Source organism: Salmo salar, chromosome 03 (assembly GCF_965601325.2).
Source record: "Salmo salar chromosome 03, fSalSal1, whole genome shotgun sequence".
In the NCBI taxonomy this organism is placed as follows: domain Eukaryota; kingdom Metazoa; phylum Chordata; class Actinopteri; order Salmoniformes; family Salmonidae; genus Salmo; species Salmo salar.
In genome coordinates, this window is record NC_138293.1 from 48843500 (window position 1) to 48851220 (window position 7721).

Below are 7721 nucleotides of genomic sequence, written 5' to 3' on the forward strand. Positions count from 1 at the left end.
TCATTTACTCCCTTGGAAGTAGTCAGAAAAAAGAGTGGAGTACAAAACGACCTTCTCTTCCCCGAAGCAAAAGCATCTTCTTATTGTGGAGGTCACTGTCTCTGTGCAGCCCTGAGCTCTGAACACTACTATGCTTGTTTTAATGATGCACAGGAGCAGAGAGAGAAAGAGAGATAGAGTGGTAGAGAGAGGGTGAGAGCGAGAGAGATTTCGCTGCTACCAACTCACTGCTAACCCCCTGACCCCCACCCCCCTCCTCCCACCTCCCCTCCCCCTCAAAGAAAGTGCTCCTCTTGTTCCACATTCATTTTGAGAGGTTGTTCTAAGCGATACAACCTCTCAGCAATATTATTTATTACTTCTCCCTCAACCCACACTGAGACCTGGGTTGCTATGCTACAATAATCCAACCTCTCATCTTTCCTCCTCCTCTTCTCCTCTCTTCTCCACATTTACTTATTTCTTTCCTTACCAACCTATAGTGCCCTGGGGAAGGACAGGAAAGGATTAAACCCATAGTGCCCTAGGGAAGGACAGGAAAGGGTTAAATCCATAGTGCCCTGGGGAAGTACAGGAAAGGGTTAAACCCATAGTGCCCTGGGGAAGGACAGGAAAGGGTTAAATCCTATAATCTCTCTCTCTCTCTCTCTCTCTCTCTCTCTCTCTCTCTCTCTCTCTCTCTCTCTCTCTCTCTCTCTCTCTCCCTCCCTCCCTCCCTCCCTCCCTCCCTCTCTTTAATGACCTCATGCAGTTCACGACCCTGTTTGATTTGACCTCACGACCCCATCTTGCACCAAAACAAATTACATTTGACCCCTGCGTAAGAAGTTAGGTTTAGCCACGAGAGTCATATCATATATCTATCAATCTCTTTTAGTTTTCTATTCCTGAATATCAAGTTCCATGTCGGGTAGTTCTTTTCATTTTAAAATCTTTTCTAGTAGTTTTATGATCACAAAGGGAAATGGGGCAATTTAGTCACTGACATAACAAACAACCCAGAGAGTTCGTAATGGCTAAAGTAAAAACGTTATAATTATTTTACTGGCATTTGCCAGGGAAAGATCTGCTCTTCATGAGGTCTGTTACACAAACACTGGGACATTAATGGTTTCCCCATAGGCTGATAACCCAACAGAAAAAATCCAATACAATACACTCTGTCTCTAACAGACAAAATTCCCTGTTACATCATAGCTGCCCCTTGCAGTGTGTTTCTCTTTTTCTCCATCTCTTCCTCCCTCCCACCCTCCCTCTCCCTCTGTTATGGCCTTGTCTCCGGGGAAACGCTCGTTTTTGTCAAAATCACCTTGGAGATTGTGGACCTGCGCTGATGGCAGAGCTGAGAAGAGGAGAGGAAAGAGGGGGATGAGGAGCGGAATATGAGAGAAAGGGGGGATCAAAGCTTGTCTGGCTCAGCCCAGACTAATGTGAGGGGACAGCCTTAGCTATCTGTTAACCAAACTCACGCTGGCGACGCCAGGAAGAGAGGGAAGGAGAGAATAGAGGGATAAAATTCTCTCCTTTACAGCGCTGCGTTCTCCCGCCTTCTCTGACAGCAGTTGGAGGCGCATGGGCCTTGATGTCACATCCTGTAGGTGTTTAAGCCGCTTACTTACACAAGATAGAGAAAGAGAGAGCGGGAAAGAGAGAAAGAGATATGTAGGATGCAGGGGTGGGGGGTCATGGTGGTAGGAGGATCAGGATGTAATATGTTTTTGATTGTATGTTTGTCTTGCTGTTGAATATATAAAGATGTTAGCTAGTTGTATGGCATGTGTGAAGTTTGAGGGTATGATGTATGCGAGGGGAAAAAGTCCAGGGGATAATTGGACCCTGTCTGTACATTTCAGTGTGTACGTGTGTATGCTGTCTCCCCGGGCCAGGATAGAAGGAAAGGGTTCAAATATTCCCAGATTCCGGGCGCACGGAGAGGCATGATGGGAAGGCATGGGATGCACTGGCTGGGAGATGGCTTTCAGTGTGTAGGGCTGTTGCGGTGACCGTATTACCGCCACACTGGCAGTCATGAGTCATGACCGCAGTAACATTCCATGTGAACGTTGAGTCACGGTAATCTTTGGTAGTCCCCAACTCACTAACGACCATCAGGTCCTAATGGCCTGGTACTCAGGGCTCTATTGTCTCTCTAACCACTTTGACATCAATACAAATTCAATTGTAAATCTCATCAAAACTTGTTATCAAAATAGTATTGTGCTTTTAAAACTCACCTCACTATGATTGAACAATTGGAAGAAAGAAGTTCAACAAGTTGAAACTGACTAAAAAACATGATCGTTGTGCATGCTGAAGCCTAACACAACTAAATGGACAGCGCTTTCTAAGGTGATGATACATTCAAAACAATCATATGCATTGAGCCCTAGAAAAAAACCTAAATTAAAATAATGATTGTGCGGTTAAAACTCAGCAACAACAAAAAAACATCCCTTTTTCAGGACCCGTCATTCAAAGATAATTCTTAAAAATCCAAATAACTTCACAGATCTTCGTTGTAAAGGGTTTAAACACTGTTTCCCATGCTTGTTCAATGAACCATAAACAATTAATGAACATGCACCTGTGGAACGGTCGTTAAGACACTAACAGCTTACAGACGGTAGGCAATTAAGGTCACAGTTATGAAAACTTAGGACACTAAAGAGGCCTTTCTACTGACTCTGAAGAACACCAAAAGAAATATGCCCCGGGTCCCTGCTCATCTGCGTGAATGTGCCTTAGGCATGCTGCAAGGAGGCATGAGGACTGCAGATGTTGCCAGGGAAATAAATTGCAATGTTCGTACTGTGAGAAGCCTAAGACAGCACTACAGGGAGACAGGACAGACAGCTGATCGTCCTCGCAGTGGCAGACCACGTGTAACAACACCTGCACAGGATCGGTACATCCAAACACCACAGGTACAGGATGGAAACAACATCTGCCCGAGTTACACCAGGAATGTACAATCCCTCCATCAGTGATCAGACTGTCCGCAATAGGCTGAGAGAGGCTGGACTGAGGTCTTGTAGGCCTGTTGTAAGGCAGGTCCTCACCAGACATCACCGGCAACAATGTCGCCTATGGGCACAAACCCACCGTCGCTGGATCAGACAGGACTGGCAAAAAGTGCTCTTCACTGACGAGTCGCGGTTTTGTGTCACCAGGGGTGAGGGTCGGATTCGCGTTTATCGTCGAAGGAATGAGCATTACACCGAGGCCTGTACTCTGGAGCGGGATCGATTTGGAGGTGGAGGGCCCATCATGGTCTGGGGCTGTGTGTCACAGCATCATCAGACTGAGCTTGTTGTCATTGCAGGTGTCATGTCTTTGGCATCATTAAAAGTGAAGACTGTTATTTTATCAAATCAATTCTCTGCAATTATTATTACGTGATTAAACTAATCATGTAAATGTAATTAACTAGGAAGTCGGGGCATCAAGGAAAATCTTCAGATTACAAAGTTAGAATTTTCCTAATATAACTCTTCAGATATTTTAATATCTGATCAATTAGTCTTCTATTTAATGAATTATTCTTTACCTCACGTTAGTCTCATTCCAACCGTTGTAAATTGTTGGTTATCTGCACGAACCCAGCCTTCACTCTGAATCATCCATACATCAATTGGCTTAATCATTTATTTACTAACTAACTAAATAATCACAGAAATGCATAAACAAACAAACAGTAGATATGGTTACAAGGAAATGATAGGGGAGGTTCCCTAGTGGGCTGAGCCAATATGACGGCTTGATGGACAAAGGTAAATGGGTGTGGACTGATCGAGAGTGGGAAAGACCAGAGGGATCACTTCCCACAGTACTACTATAATTATATTAATTGAAATGCTAATCCTTTGCACATGAAGGCTCACTCATTTGGGAATAATTAGCATCAATATATATATTTACGCCCATGTGTCATGATCTTTTCTGTTGGAATCCGGTCCGTCTGCTGGAGAGTCAGTTCATCCGTATCTCTTTATCTCTCTGCTTCCCTGAAGATCAAAGTCTTTCGTTTTTAGAATGTATATTTCAGGGTACCATTCAGAAATGTTCTCATAGAATAGATGTTTCGGCGGTTGTCGGTAATTGCATCCCAGGTTTACATCATTTCTAGCTGCAGACTAGTAATTAGTATCAAGATTTGCTCTTATTCTGTAGGGATCGATAGTCTCAGAGTTTAACCTCTTAGGGCTAGGGGGCAGTATTTACACCTCCGGATAAAAAACGTACCCGATTTAATCTGGTTACTACTCCTACCCAGTAACTAGAATATTCATATACTTATTAGATATGGATAGAAAACACCCTAAAGTTTCTAAAACTGTTTGAATGGTGTCTGTGAGTATAACAGAACTCATATGGCAGGCAAAAACCTGAGAGATTCCTTTACAGGAAGTGGCCTGTCTGACCATTTATTGGCTTTCTTTCTCTTTCCAAAACAAAGGATCTCTGCGGTAACGTGACACTTCCCACGGCTCCCATAGGCTCTCAGAGCCCGGGAAAAAGCTGAATGTCGTCATTCCAGCCCCAGGCTGAAACACATTATTGCCTTTGTCAAGTGGCCGATCAGGGGACAGTGGGCTTAGGCGCGTGCACTGGTCGCCCCCGTCTTTCTTTTTTTTCCTCTATTTACCGAAACGCAGATTCCCGGTCGGAATATTATCGCTTTTTTCCGAGATAAATTGCATAAAAATTGATTTTAAACAGCGGTTGACATGCTTCGAAGTACGGTAATGGAATATTTAGAATTTTTTTGTCACGAAATGCGCCATGCTCGTAACCCTGATTTACCATTTCGGATAGTTTCTTGAACGCACGAACAAAACGCCGCTGTTTGGATATAACGATGGATTATTTGGGACCAAACCAACATTTGTTATTGAAGTAGAAGTCCTGGGAGTGCATTCTGACGAAGAACATCAAAGGTAATCAAACTTTTGTAATAGTAAATCTGATTTTGGTGAAGGCTAAACTTGCTGGGTGTCTAAATAGCTAGCCCGTGATGGCTGGGCTATGTACTTAGAATATTGCAAAATGTGCTTTCACCAAAAAGCTATTTTAAAATCGGACATATCGAGTGCATAGAGGAGTTCTGTATCTATAATTCTTAAAACAATTGTTATGCTTTTTGTGAACGTTTATCGTGAGTAATTTAGTAAATTGTTAGTAAATTCCCCGGAAGTTTGCGGGGGGTATGCTAGTTCTGAACGTCACATGCTAGTGTAAAAAGCTGGGTTTTGATATAAATATGAACTTGATTGAACAAAACATGCATGTATTGTATAACATAATGTCCTAGGGTTGTCATCTGATGAAGATCATCAAAGGTTAGTACTACATTTAGCTGTGGTTTGGGTTTATGTGACATTATATGCTAGTTTGAAAAATGGGTGTCTGATTATTTCTGGCTGGGTACTCTGCTGACATAATCTAATGTTTTGCTTTCGTTGTAAAGCCTTTTTGAAATCGGACAGTGTGGTTAGATAAAGGAGAGTCTTGTCTTTAAAATGGTGTAAAATAGTCATATGTTTGAGAAATTGAAGTAATAGCATTTCTAAGGTATTTGAATATCGCGCCACGGGATTAGACTGGCTGTTGCGTAGGTGGGACGATTTGGTGCCACCTACCCTAGAGAGGTTAACCATTTCCAGCTGTGTAGCCAGTTCTCCACGTGGTATGATTAGGAATTCAATAACTATTCGCAATCACTGCTCACGCTGTGGGTTTGCTTAGTCTAAACTATTCACAATCACAGTTCACGCTGTGGGTTTGCTTAGTCTAAACTATTTACAATCACAGCTCACGCTGTGGGTTTGCTCAGTCTTGGTTCTCAAACCTGTGCCACCTCAGCTGACACCTAGGTATGCGTGGTCTGAAGAGGTTTCCTCAGGATGGGGTTTTATTCGTAACAATAAAAAAGGCGGTTCTATGACACCTGATCATGTCTGTGCTCATGGGGGCGGGCCAATGACTTAGTTAAACTTTCAAGGAAATACAATTCTCTCACATTAAAGGTTTAACATCACATTACATCATTTTACAGAGTTTCATCTTTACTCATTCATTTTATACAAGAATTAGATGCAAACCCCATAATTGAGAAATGTACACATTAAGATATATAGTTATGTGTGTTTTCTGTCCTCTCTGAGGTCACCAAACGAAACACACTCGTCATACCTGTCCCTTAAGTGTCCACGAACCATTCCCACCTTCTAACAAGTGGACATTTTGTTACATATTCTCATTTTGGGGATTTAGGTGTTTGCCATGTGAAATAATTTGTTCTCTCTGTTTCTCTCTTTCTGCATGGCCAGGGGAAGAGAGTCTCCACCAGGAATTTACGACCTGAGATAACAGAACCTGGGTGTAGGAGAGAGTGGGAAGCCATGATCTATACCCAGAAAGGGCCACGTCATTATACAGGCAATCTCAACGCTGTGCATTACAGGGAAGACATCCTCCTCCCTCATGTGGTACCCTTCCTGCAGGCTCATCCTGACATGACCCTCCAGCATCACATTGCCACCAGCCATACTGCTCGTTCTGTGCGTGATTTCCTGCAAGACAGGAATGTCAGTATTCTGCCATGGCCAGTGAAGAGCCCGGATCTCAATCCCATTGAGCACGTCTGGGACCTGTTGGATCGGAGGGTGAGTGCTAGGGCCATTCCCCTCAGAAATGTCCGGGAACTTGCAGGTGCCTTGGTGGAAGAGTGGGGTAACATCTCACAGCAAGAACTGGCAAATCTGGTGCAGTCCATGAGGAGGAGATGCATTGCAGTACTTAATGCAGCTGGTGGCCACACCAGATACTGACTGTTACTTTTGATTCCCCCCCCCCCCCCCCCCCTTTGTTCAGGGACACATTATTCAATTTCTGTTAGTCACATGTCTGTGGAACTTGTTCAGTTTATGTCTCAGTTGTTGAATCTTGTTATGTTCATACAAATATTTACACATGTTAAGTTTGATGAAAATAAACACAGTTGACAGTGAGAGCACCTTTCTTTTTTTGCTGAGTTTATAATACATAGCCTACTACTTATTGCGCACAGCAGAAAAACATTAGAAAAAAATACATATTTAGATGTCTTTGGTACATAGTTGGTTAAGCCCATACTCCAAAATTAAACAAATTATAGTAATCGCATTTGAGTGTGTAATGTATTATTATGCCTACTGGATAGACTGGTTACCTAATGCTACGCTCCAAAACTTTCTACCCATGAGTCTGGGAGAGAACTTATATCCCTAGGTGATGCTGTTGGCTCATTGATTGTGCAGGGCGGCTTACAGTAGCCTACAATTACAGTGCAATTGTATTAGATTTTGAATAGCCATAGTATAGGCCAATTTTATATGTAATGGGCTACAGAATATCTCACTTGTATTTTACCCCCTTTTTCAATCTTGTCTCATCACTGCAACTCCCCAACAGGCTCTGGAGAGGCGAAGGTGGAGTCATGCATCCACCGAAACATGACCCTCCTAACCACGCTCCTTAACACCCGCCAGCTTAACCCAGAAGCACCAACGTGTCGGAGGAAACACCGTTCAAATGGGGTCAGCCCGAAGGCCTCAGGCCCGCCACAAGGAGAGCGAAGAGCCAAGTAAAGCCCCACCGGCCTAACCTTGACTACGCTGGGCCAATTGTGCACCGTCCTATTTGACTCCTGTCCACGGCCGGTTGTGGCACAGCCCGGGAAA